General features: G+C 41.0%; 1 pseudogene; it reads right to left on the reverse strand.

Moving 5' to 3' along the window:
* Positions 1–8,563: 8,563 nt before the first annotated feature.
* On the reverse strand, positions 8,564–9,788 carry LOC111523270 (annotated as a pseudogene).
* Positions 9,789–13,796: the final 4,008 nt, after the last annotated feature.

Below are 13,796 nucleotides of genomic sequence, written 5' to 3' on the forward strand. Positions count from 1 at the left end.
TGTAATGTGGCCCTTTTCATAGCAAGCTAATAGGGAGGCTTGGGGAACCAAATTTGTTACAGTGAACTCTAGGTGGCGCTCTAGCAATGTAAGAGAGGTTATTGGCGGGTAGGTCTTTGTGAGAAGGAATATGGCATATGCTAGGTGCCTGATTACCACATGAAATATGCCCCTGGTCCACAGTTTTATGTTGCAGCCTAACCCCGAGCAAGCTAGTAGGATTGCCAAGGTTGGGGTTCTGTGAAGATACCCATATTCATTTCAGCCATGTGAAGAGCTGTATGTATTTTGTGTAAGACTGGTTAGAGGATCAGTAAAACCGACCACTTCTTTCAGAAGCATAGGAAGGAATGATCAGATGGGGAAGCATATGGACAGGTCATTCAAGGAGAAAAAAATAAGTATTTATGCTGATCCTTTATTACCAGTGGTAGAAAAAGTCCAGCCTCATTTGCCATCACACTGTCTGCTGCTGCAATCAGAGGTGTGAGAGTCCTGTGAGAGGGAACGAATCTTTAGAAGGATCCAGGAAAGATGATGGATACAGGGGAAAACGTAATATTTTTTTCTTGGAAAGGCTAGAAGCATGGGAGAAGTTGGCTTTAGACCAGCAAACATGTCATCTGTGTCACCACCTCTCAATTTCATGCTCGTGGCAGACATTAATAATTGATTATGCCAATTTTCCCTGTTGAGATTGGAAATGACTACACAAACATTCTTGTCATAGCCCTCCAGACAACCATTACAAAATCATAGGAATTGACACATGGGATGAAAGCTCAGCCGTAGGCATATATAGCTATCCCACCCAGAGGTTTTGGTTTGTTTTGTTTTGCTTATTTCCCTGTTTGGCTGGCAATGAAATCTAAAGAGCTGTCTTAGAAGATATGTTATGCAGATTTGCTGCAGTAACAAATAATCACACTGTCTTGGTGACTTAGAATAACAGTGTATTTCTGGCTTACATTATGTGTAGGGACTGTGAGTCAGCTGCTATGGCTCTGCTCTGCAATTCCTCATTGCTGCATGGCAGGACATAGGCTCTAAGAGCAGACCCAATTTGGGACATGCAGTTCTCATGGTAGAGGACAGAAGAACAAGAGGGTTGGCAGAAACAAGTGATGCCTCCTACTACTTTCGCTCTGATGTGTATGTCACATTCACTCGCATTCTTCTGGTCAAAGCACATCTCAAGGCCAAATCCAACATCAACGCAGTGGCGATTGATAACCAAAATGAGTGACTGAGGCATCTCTCAATTATGGAGGTTCACTAAACCAGCTTTAGAATGCATCTGAGGAAAATATGTGCCACAGACATAACTGTGGCTATTTTTCCAAAGAGGTTTTCAGGAAGTTTGGTATTTATACATTTCCTTAAAGGTGAGGAAGGCATGTAGGAAGAGGGGCAGGTGGGCAGTAAGGTGAATAGTTGCATTCCTGTGAAACTCCGCTTTCCATAAGATAAGGTAAATTTCTGAAGAGAAAAAAAGGAGTAAAAAACAATAAATTATGCAGACATCTCTGGGTAGGTTGAAGAAATGAGTTTTGACTTTGTTCTGCACTTGGGAAAATAAGCTTGGAATGAACATTATTAATGTGGATTTCAGGAGCTAGACCTAGATTGTAGACCTAAAGTTACAATTGGCATGTCCTTGTTTATGGGAGGCCAGCCATTTATTTACTTGTGAATGATCTGTGGGGGCAGCCCTTTGCAGATGCCTGAGGCTTTTACCCTTCCATGAGGATCTTGCTGATGCACAGCATTACAAACAGCTATTTCTTTGGAAGAGGGTGTTGCAATGACTCAGCCTCCTCTGGCTTTAAGCATCCTTTTGCATAAGAAGTTTGGGAGGTCCTGAGGTTTAAAATTTTCCTTTACAGGATGTATACTCCTTTCAGGGCAGGGATACTGCAAGAGACACAACTGTGGTTGAGATGTGTCATCCTCTTACAGGATGGAGAGGAAATGATAATGCAATCTACCACTGAAGATCCCTTCCTTGTAATCTTATTAGAGCAGCATAAAGCATTTATGCACCATAGTTGGTAACTCAGCACCTTTCAGGATTCTTCCTCAATGCCAATGAAGACAGAACCTATGGAAATCTGAGGTCAAGCATCTTCTAGCGACTCATTCAAGTTCTCAGATAGTGGACTAGCACCTTCTCTTAGGAAACTTCTCACTACACTCTAAATAGCATGATCTAATTAGACCAGCTAACTTAAACCAAAATTCTTGACACGACCTGTGCACTGGCTCCTGTTTAGTCCTCTAAACATTTTTGACATTCTTCACCAGAACCTTTATGATCCAGACAAAAATACTGCTCGAAGTTAGGAACATACTATGTTTTCTTTGCATATGCTCTTCCCTTTGCCTAGAATTTGTTTCCTGCTAGGAAACATTTACAAAGCTTACCATCTTATCCTATGTACACACATAAGTGTGGCATTTGTCATTCAGCAGGCTCTAGGGTGGCAAATCTGCCACTTTTTTTCCCTAATAAGAAAATCATTGTAGGCAAAATAATCATCATCATCATCATCATCATCATCATCATCATCAATCATCATCTTGGGTGTCAATTAAAAGAGAAATGAACAAATGTTTCAGCAAAAGAACACAGAGGCATTGTTCTCATTAATCCTAATTTCCCATCCCCACCAGGGCTGATTTGAGTGCCAATTCACATTGCAAGGAAAGCACCCAATTCTCTATTTCCCTGAGGTCTTCAAGCCAGGGCAGTAGCTGACTTCAGCACTCCCTCTGGGCTTGACAGCAACTGGAGGAGCAAAGGTACTTAATGCTTGGGTTGACCAATGAGTAAATTACACCATTTTGAGTTACAGCCACATAATTCTCCAACAACTGTACACCTTACTCAAAACAGCACACCAACATGGCACATGTATACATATGTAATCTGCACGTTATGCACATGTACCCTAGAACTTAAAGTATAATAAAAAAAAAAAAAGAACATGCTACAATCACAGGATTGAAGGGCTCTGTCACCTTAAGAATATCTGCCTGTGACCCTCTTTCCTTTCTATACTCTGAAGGGCTGAGTGGCCCTCAGTTACTTGTGTATTTATATATGCTTTTACGTACATATTTATGCAGCAATGACAAGAAAGAGAATGGCTCAGTGAAATGCTGATAGTTTGCTAAGGTCACTGAAAGTTGTGCATCTATCTTCTTCACCTCCTGCATCATAATATTATGGTCCTGTTACATTTCCTTTAGATACAAAATATTACATTTGTTTTTTTACTTAACTGATAGATGGTAGGAATTATTATTTTAATTTTGCAAAATCCACAAAGAGGACCAGTCTTAATAATCTGGAGGAGAGAAGAGGACGTACTGAGGCCACAGCTCATATAAATACACATTGCCTTGGAAAATACTCTCATCCTCTTCAGGTCTCAGCTGTGATGACACTTCAACTGTGTCATTCTGAGCCAGATGTCCAGCTCTGTGCTTCTACATGTAGTTTGTGCACTGACTGGGTAGACTGTATTTCTTGAGACAATTTTTTTTAGTGTTTAGTCTACAGATCTGGATGCAGACTAGGTCTTCAGTAAGTATTCATGGAATAGATGGCATAAGTGAATTCTTACTGCAGTTGCTTATTCTTGTCTTGTAGACCAAGGAAAGTTCTTGGGTTGGACTAGGCAACCAAGAAAATGGAAATGGGAGTTGGAATGCTTTTTAGGAAATACTCTGACCAAATCAGACATGTTTAGAATGCAACATTTTTACCGCTTTAGGCTTCTCCTTTCTTTATAAGGAAGTACTCTAGTGTGGTAGTTAAGGGCAGAGACTAATGACTGACATACCTGGTATGAAGTATTTACTCTGACTTTAAGAGTAAGGACTTTATAAGCAAGTTGGTTTAAAACCTCTAAGCCTCAGTTTTCTCAATTGTAAAATAGAATAAATAATAATACCTATCTCATGGAGTTGTTGTGATGAGTAAGTGAGATTGTGAGTGTCTGGGCAAGAGTAAGCACTCAATAGTTGTTCGTTGTTATACTTGATATTGCTAATAGTATATTTCTGATTTAATTATCAGAATAAGAAGAGTCAGGAAAATGAAGTAAAGCTACTAAGTATCTATGAGCAGATTTCAGAAGGCCATATGATTAAAATTATTGATAACTTATATTTTCTTACATATAACATTCCACTACTGATAACAAATTAAGAATACTCAATGTAAATATAATCAGTATTCAAATAAGGCTGTCTATTTTCCACTCACTATGTAGAAAAGTAGCATAAACATAAATGTAAAAACTCTGAAAGCAGTGTGGTTGGTAAACATTACACTTCCCCTACCCCTGTCCTATTCAGATCCCAAGGTTGGCTATATTTTAAAATCACACTTGTTTTGTTAATCTAATTTAAGAAAAGGGAGGAGTTATTAATTATACATAATTCTTAGGCTAGCTGGTAAGAAACTGACATTTTGGCCTTTGTTAACAGAATTGCTTTCATAGTGATTACTCATTAGGGAGTAATACTAGGTGCCCTTTGTTACAATAGAAAGGATGTTTACTGCCATAGAAGACAGGTAGCTGTGACCTGAATGGACTTTCTCTTTTCCATGACTGTCCTGAGAAATGCTGGGTCACTTTTTTTTTTTTTTTTTTTTTTTTGAGACGGAGTCAGAGTCTGGCTCTGTGGCACAGGCTGGAGTGTGGTGGCGCGATCTCGACTCGCTGCAAGCTCCGTCCCCCGGGTTCACGCCATTCTTCTCCCTCATCCTCCCGAGTAGCTGGGACTACAGGCACCTGCCACCATGCCTGGCTAATTTTTTTCTTTTTTTTTTTTTTTTTTGTCTTTTTAGTAGAGACGGGGTTTCACCGTGTTAGCCGGGATCGTCTGGATCTCCTGACCTCGTGATCCGCCCACCTTGGCCTCCCAAAGTGCTGGGATTATAGGCCTGAGCCACCGCGCCCGGCCAGTAACTACTTTTTTAAGAAGCAAGTCTGCTCTGTCTTCTCAGTTGTAGATCAATGAGAGTAAGTTACCTTTTTCTAGTTTTGATTTTAGATTCCTCACATCAGTGAGGAATTCTATTGTCCAACAGGACTGTGGTGACTGACTTCTCCAAGTCTATCTTCTTTGAAATGACAGCGTGGCAATATCAATAGCCTCATAAAAAAGGTGGAATTTCTCCTCTGAAAACAATGTTCCATTTCAGGATAGGATGTAAGGGCATGCCTATGCAATGAGAAACAAGCAGAATTCCTACCTGGAATACCATGTATGTGTGGTGAAAATCCGAACTTCACATTTTGAGAGAAGCAGACAAAGAGAACCTGGTTCAGATTATGTCCTTCATTTTAGCGGAAATAGCACTGGCTTTAGAATCACACAGATTTAAGTTTATATTCTGGCTCTTGCCCGTTCTAGCAGTGTGATCATGGGTAAATTGGCAGACCTCTCTGAGCCTCAGAGTCTCATTGTTAAAATTAGTAATATATAAGATTTACCGTCTAAAATGCATGCAGGATATGAAATACATAATAAATGGTAGTCATTTCAAATAGCAGAAGTAGTAGTGTGTGTGTGTGTGTGTGTGTGTGTGTGTGTGTGTATATATCCATATCTAGATATTTTATTTCAGACCAATGGAAACTTGTATATGTAATAATATTAATAATGAGAAATTACATTGAGTGCCTATTACGTGATAGATTATGTTATTTTTAATATGTGTATTATTTAGTTTTATACTCATGAATGTTTAAGAGGTGGGTATTATTATTTGGTAGATCAAGAAATTCAGAAATAAAGAATAAATTACTGAACATGAAGAGGTGATATCTTCTGAGACTTTGGAGTCATGTGAATTTTTTTTCTATTATAGAGTTAATTTATCCAGAATTTTCTATTTACCCTGGAGGGAATAGATAATCCCATGAGACAAGATTTATTCATCAAGTTGCCAGTCTAGTTGAGACACAAAAATATATGTCCAAATAATGAGTGATCAAGCCTTATAATTGGCGGCCATAATACTGTTTAGAGAGAAAGACTCAACAAGACCTTACTCTTTTCCTTCTTCATCCATTCGCTCCTCTACTAAGTAATCATCTGGGACACTCATTCTGACTAAAGTCAGTGCTAGGTACCAATGTGGAATCTGGCCTCAGATTTCCTGGGTTGGAAGCCCTACTTCGCCACTTATCTGCTGACTGACCTCAGGCAAGCCACTGAATTTCAAGGTTCAGTTTCTTCATTTGTCAAGTGGACATAACAATAATATTATTCACCTCTCAGTGTTGTGATAAATGAATAAGAGAATGTATACTAAGCCACTAATACAACTTCTGGAACATAATATATACTTTATTATCATTATCAACATCATTATTACTTTTGAAAAAATACTTTCTGTACTCTGGGAATGCTAGACACCTCACAAAGGTGTCAGTCACCATAACCAAGGATATATTATGGTTCCATCAACCTCTACATGAGACACTAGTGTTCTGAAAGTTTCAATTTTTTAAAAAAAATCTGATACATTAGCTAGGATAGTGTATGCATGAGTGAGTGTGTGTGCAAGACAGGGAGAGAGAGTTGGGAACAGAGAGAGAGAGAGAGAGAGGGAGAGAAAGGTTTCTACATTACTCCCTGAATATAACATTCTGGGAGTAACATCCAAGCAGAGTAAGCCACCAAAACAGTGGACAGCGGAGAATATTCATTTTGGGGCTGATGTCTCCTCCATTGATCCATAGAGGAATATTTAGCAGAGTTTGACTTAAATGTCCTGACTCATAGGAACAAGGAGACACCTTCTCTCTTTAGTTTTCCATCCAGGGAATAGTTTAGCAACTCTTGCTCCACTCTTCCACCAAGACATCATTACATTGACTTCAGCTTAGCAGAGAGAAGACGACGGTAAAGTTGAACATGCTCAGATAAGTGTGGGGGATTCAGAGGTTGACTGTCCAATGTTAGCATATCCTCTGAAGCACTTCAGACTCAATTTTAGTAGGCAGTCAAACTGTCCATGAGAGGTGCAACTGTGTAACCCTATTACTTATTTATACAAACTGTCCTGAAATTGCCAGTGCAGATTTTAAATCACTTTATAAAGCCTTAAAAGGAACCATAGTGCCTTGCATTGTCTCTTGTTTCCTGACTCTCTCCCTCAGTATAGGCCACTGTTAATGACATGCATAGAATCAGCATTATATCCAGTTTAGAGTGGGTAATCTTTTGGGTTCAGTGTATACTGCACAGGTGACGGGTGCAGCAAAATCTCACAAATCACCACTAAAGAACTTACTTATGTAAACAAATACCACCTGTTCCCCAAAAACCGGTGGAAATAAAAATAATAATGATATAATGTCAAAAGTCATGATAAAAAATAAAATAAAAAAAGAGTGTATCATCTTTAGGAGCTGCCCTGACTTGTAATGCAGGCATTGCAGAATACAGCAAAAGCCTGGAATAGACCCTGTGGTGGTTTTTAAAATATGTCAACACAATGTTAATCTTCCCTTTGAAAGATGGGCTCTGATTTCCCTCTTCTTAACTATGGGTTGTATTTAGTGACCTGTTTCTGATGAACTGAATATGGTTGAGGTGAAAGTGTGTAATGTTTGACATTAGGGTATATAAGGCTTTCTCCTTGTTTTCTCTCCAGAAAGCAGCCAGCTACATTGTCATGAAGACACTCCAGCTGACCTATGGAGAGGTCCATGTGTTAAGAAACTGCGGCCTGCCACCAACAGCCATGTGAGTTAGCCATCATGGAAATGGATTTTATAGCTCCATTCAAGCTTTCAGATGGTGGCAACCTGAGGTGACATCTTGAGCACAGCCTCTTGAAAAATCTCTGAGCCAAAACCAACCATTTAAGCAGCTCCTGAATTTCTGACCCACAGATATGCTGACACAAATGTTTATTGTATTAACCCACTATTTTTCTTTTTAATCACACAGTACTAGCCTATTTTGGCAAATCTTTCAAGAGACTTCATTTTTTTTCTTTTTCTTTTTATTTTTTGAGACAGAGTCTTACTTTGTTGCCCAGGCTGGAGTGCCGTGGCATAATCTCGGCTCACTACAACCTCTGCCTCCCAGATTCAAGCAATTCTCCTGTCTCAGCCTCCTGAGTAGCTGGGATTACAAGCACTCACCACCATGCCCAGCTAATTTTTGTATTTTTAGTAGAGACGGGGTTTCACCGTGTTGGTCAGGCTGATCTCAAACTCCTGACCTCATGATCCACCCACCTCAGCCTCCCAAAGTGCTGGGATTACAAGTGTGAGCCACCGCACCCAGGCTTTTTTTTTCTTTTAATGGTAATTGTATAGCTCCCCACCACAGCTGCCCCCCACCCTTCCCTTTGATGATGATGTCTGCAGGCTTCAGGGGGATCATGGAACAAAGCTGGGTCCTGGCAGCCCCACTAGGTTGCCAGCTGGGGAGAACAAGTCACAATTACAAATTATCACAACAATTAGCACCTGTACTTGGGGGCTCTGTAAATTGAGGAGGCCCCAGCTCCTCATTGTATAGGGATCTATCTGTCGGTGACCTTACTCTGGAGACGATGGTATTCCTTCAGTCTGAGGGAATTGATGATGAACCCGGTGTCATCAATTGGCTCATAATCACCCTGCACGTTCATGCTCACCAGCTCCTCGTTGTAGAGACAGTGGGGACTCCCGGCCAAGGACGTACACCTGACCCTTGAGGACAGGCACCTGCACTTTCCCTTCTGCCTGCTCCTGGGACTTGGCAAGACAGGGGCAGATAAATTCACACTGAGGGCTGTGCCAGAAACCGGTGTATATCAGCTCAGCAAATTTCAAGCCCAGGCCTTGTTTGGTTTTGTGCATTTCCCAGTCCATGGTGAAGGTCTTGATGTCTAAATGAGCATGGTAAAGGATGATGCCTGCTGGGGTCTGGTAGATACCTCAGACCTTCATCCAATGAAGTTGTTCTCACCGACGGCAATATAGCCCACGCCGTGCTTGCCTGCAACTTCGTTCGGCACACGAAGAGCTCCACGGAGGTCTGGTGGGTGGGCCATCCTTGACGTTGGTCACCTTCACAGGGACCCCTTTTTTGAACTCAATCTCGAGAATGTCAGGGGTGTTGGGGGCTTTGGCTGGGTCCTAGGTCTTCGTGTAGAGACCTGGAGGCACTTGGTTCTTGGTATTCTCCGGGATTCCAGCCTCGTAGCTGATGATGTGCATGAGGTTCTCATCCATCATCCACAGGTTCTTGGGAGTGACCAGGATGGGAGTCCCACGTTGCTTTGCATGTTCCGTCAGGTCATTGCGGCACTTGTACCTGTTGTAGAACTCGCACATCCTCCAGGGAGCAATGACCTTTATCTGGGGGGCCAGCGAGTAGCAAGTGAGCTCAAACCGGACCTGATCGTTCCCTTTTCCTGTGGCGCCATGGGACACATACTTGGCCCTCTCCCGCTGGAGGATTTCCACTTGTTTGTAGTCGATGCAGGGCCTGGTGAGAGAGGTACCCAGGAGGCAGCGGTCCTCATACAGTGTGCTGGACTGGATGGCTGGCCAGATGAACTCCACAAACTCCCTGCTGATGTTCTCAATGACCACCTTTTTGGCTCCAAGCTTCAGTGCCTTCTTCCTGGCTTCCTCGAAGTCTTTCTTCTGGCCAATATTGGCCAGGTAGGCAATGACATAGCCTTGTCCTTCAGTCACATGAGGATGCGAGAGGTGTCCAGGCCACCACTAGGCCAGAACCACGGAGCCTTTGCTGGACATAGCGTCTGGGATTGGAGGCGCGAGTTCCTGGTGTCTGGAATCTGCCTTCCTGGTGCAGTGAACCACTCGGGCCCCAGCAGCGGTGGCAGGCAACAGAGCAGGTGACTCCTCATTTAAAATTGATTTTTTTTTTTTCCTTAAGAAAATAGACTCACAAAAGAAATTGATGAGTTGCCAAAGTCAGGGATTATATGTCCCCTTGTTAGCACCTCCAACTTCTAATTAATTGTTCCTGGGCTGGCTGTGGTGTCAGGGACTGAGGGCAGAATCACGTCGTGTCATGTATGGAGGAGGAAATACTTAGGAAGCCCAGCTAGTCTTATGAACGTCATGTGAGGACTTACCTTTAGCTGATGGGCATAGTATCCTTGCTCTAACACGAATCCTTTAGGTTTAACAACATATGTCTTGCTTACGTGGTTAATATATAGACGTTATTTTTAGTTTCAATAAATCCATGGAAGTCGACCTCCATGGTTTTAAGGGTAAGAAATGTGTCAAGTACTGAGACTGATACCTAATTCTTAGTACTCAGGAAAGATTTAGGAGAGGAGGATGTTTTGAGTAGAAAACTCCTTATGGACTCAGAAGGGACATTGTGAGTGAAGACTAATTGGATAGAGAAGTTAGTTCCTAGACATGTGCAGTAGCTGTGGCTTCAGCGTTCTCTGAAACATTCCGTACATCCTTCTCATTCTCTGGGTGTTATTGTGGAAAGAACCTTGATCTTATAGCGAAGAGGCTTGACTTACAGTCCTACTTCCCACCGGAGATACATTTAAAATTCCAAAATAGGCCAGTCGTGGTGGCCGTGAGCCTGTAATCGCAGCACTTTGGGAGGCCAAGGCAGGCAGATTGCTTGAGCCCAGGAGTTTGAGATCAGCCTGAGCAACATGGTGAAACCTTGCCTCTACTAAAAGTGAAAAAAAGTTAGTTGGACTTGATGGCACACACCTGTAATCTCAGCTACTTGGAAAGCTGAGGCGAGAGGATTGCTTGAGCCTGGGCTGTCAGGCTGCAGTTAGCTGATATCGCGCCTTGGTACTTCAGCCTGGATGGCAGGGTGAGACCCTGTCTTAAAAATAATAATAAATAGATGAAATTTATGCAATAATTTTTTCTACAAAGACATTTTTCTCTTTGCTTCTTAATGCAGTTAAGGGATAGGGTTATAATTGAAAAACATATTTTTTACAGAAACTATGGAAAAAATGGATTCTCATGACAATGACTTAAATGCATTTTTTAATTTCAAGGATGATGCTTTTGTTCCAGAAAGTTATGTTACAATCAAATTAATTCGTCTTTGCAATGAGACCGATGGATGAAAAGGTCTGTGAAGTGCAAATTGTTGTTATTAATTTATAAGATAAAGCACCTCTTGTTTTGGGAACCGGTCCTAGAGCTGACTGTTTTCACATAATCTTATATTGTGGGTGATTATACACAGACATTAATGTGATAAAGATAATTACAAGAATCTATCATTGCTGAGGTTTTGGTTTATTTGATTGTGAACTTTTGGGAACTTTGGATTAGATGATTAACTTACACTGGGTATTTATTTGTTGGCAAGTGCCTGAAATAGTAACTGAAATTAATACAGAGCACGTTTTTACCTTTTCACAATGAGTTTGTTTGATTAACAGCATGGTATTTATTCAGTTGGAGATCTTAAATACCAGATGCAAATTTCAAATTATCACTTCAACAATCGAGTTCAAATATTTAACAGATCAGTGCAGGAAAGATTAAGTGGGAAATTCACTTTAAACGACAAGTGTGTGTGTTAGAAACAGAGATCGAAGGAAACAGCAATAAATTTTAACCATTTCAGGCCTTATGGTGTGGCAGACACATGGATTATGCTATGGTGATGTTTTTCATTTTTGGAAATTTTCTATTCCTTACAAGTTGTATGTAACTTTTCCTGATACATTAGGGAATGGCATCCCACCTTAGCCTTGTGTAAGCATCACCAAGAGATCTTGTTAAAAATACAGATTCCTACTATGTAGCCATAAAAAAGAATGCAATCATCTCCTTTGGAACAACATAGATGCAGCTGGAGGCCATCATCCTAAGTGAATTAACAGGAACAGAAAGCTAAACACTGCATATTCACTTATAAGTGACAGCTTAACACTCAGTACACACGGACATAAAGATGGCAACAGTAGACACTGGAGATTACTAGAGGGGAGAGGGAGGAGTAAAGAGTTTAAAAACTAACTATAGGGCACTATGCTTACTACTTGGGTGACTAGATAATTTATACCCCAAACCTCAGCATCACACAATATACCCAAGTAATAAACCTGCACATGTATGCCATGAATTTAAAATAAAAGTTGAAAAAATAAAATAAAATAGCAGAAAATACAGATTTCCAGGCCCATTGGGATTCTGACTTGTAGATCTGGTCTGGTGTCTGCACACCTGTTGATAAGCTCCTCAGGTGATTCTGATGCACAGCTTGCTTTAAGAGGCATTAAATTAGGGCATTCCTGTAGCATACCTAGCTTAAAACATGGTATCTTATGAGTTTGCTCTAAAAATCATAAAAAAGAAAGCGTAAGAAAAGAAACATTGTCCTTTCTCTTTTCCCTTACCCATCAAGCCTGGTTCCAAACTTTGCATATATTTTCTCTTTATTGTCAGGGACACTATCACCTTCAAGCTATGTCTTCCCCCAATTTTTTACCTGAGAAAAGAATCATTTACCCATATCTAGCCTAATCCCTCCTGGGATTTAGATTCAACTCATGCTTGAGGGTAGCTCTGATGATAACTGGGCCTTTTTCTAGCTATCTGGATTCTGCTGCCTCATTGTACTTCAGTTTATATTGCTGGATTTCTGGGTTGTTCCTAAATCTTAGTCCTGAAAATCCATCTAGTAGCTTTTGTCCCTCTAGGATTAGAGCTCGGTATTGGTTTCCCTCTAGTCTCTTCCCAAGAATGTAAATTTGCTTCAGAACCTGGTCCAGAGGCCAGAACAGTCACAGGTTATTAGATTTCTCCACGCAGTATGGCATGCTTGACTTCCTGAAACTTAGGTCTACTCTGATAACATATCCCACCCACTCAACTGGCCAGATACTCTGTGTTGGACTTCCTAATGACTCCTGACTGTGGACAATCCACCTGAGAGAATAGGTCTTGTTCCAAGTTCTCATTCTATGTTCTGGTTAGCTTCATTCTATGTTTTGGTTAGCTGAGTCCAGACAGGTGATGTCCTGAGACCTGAACCCACAGTGGAGCATCTATGAACCTCTGTAGATTGTATGCGCAGATTAATCGGGAAAAAAAGCATGCTTTTTCTATGTAGGTTTTCATTTCCTTTGTCTTTCTCACTGTCTGTATCATGGGACATAAATTTGTGCCTCTATGGAGTGGGATGTGAGTCAACCCAAGATAATATACTTGAAGGCTCAGAAAAGGATGATAGGCCAGTCTGGTACAAGATAACATGATGAATGATGAGTGTTCTGATTATATGCTCACTTGGTATAATTTAGACTTTTGTCTGTTCTGAGACAATGGCACTAAGGCCGCTTGATCTACCATGCTGGTAACAACTGTGTTCTGAAAAGGTGGCACATCTTGTGACCCCCCCCGCCAGGGAGTTAAGGCTGGTACTTGATGGTCCAAGAAATGTGGTTTTGAAACAACTTCTCAAAAGATGTTTAATTATAGAATAAGTTGTATTGAACCTTTACTATGTGCTAGAAACTGGACACAGCTGTTTATAGTTCAGGATTATCTGAAAGGCTTAACGCTTTCTTATGCCTTAACAAGCGTGTAGTTTTACCATCCAGATCACAAGCTTCGATGACACTGCACTGGACATATCACTCTGGGAACTATCCAGGTTCAACAAATCACTCTGGAGTAAGATTGAACTTTTGTGTTCCAATAGAGATTGACCTTCCCCAGACCAACACTAGTGTCTGGGATGGCACCAGTGTCTAAGAAGGAGGTTGAAAGAAGGTTTCAAGACTTACACTT

The sequence above is a fragment of the Piliocolobus tephrosceles genome, chromosome 4, assembly GCF_002776525.5.
Source record: "Piliocolobus tephrosceles isolate RC106 chromosome 4, ASM277652v3, whole genome shotgun sequence".
Lineage (NCBI taxonomy): Eukaryota > Metazoa > Chordata > Mammalia > Primates > Cercopithecidae > Piliocolobus > Piliocolobus tephrosceles.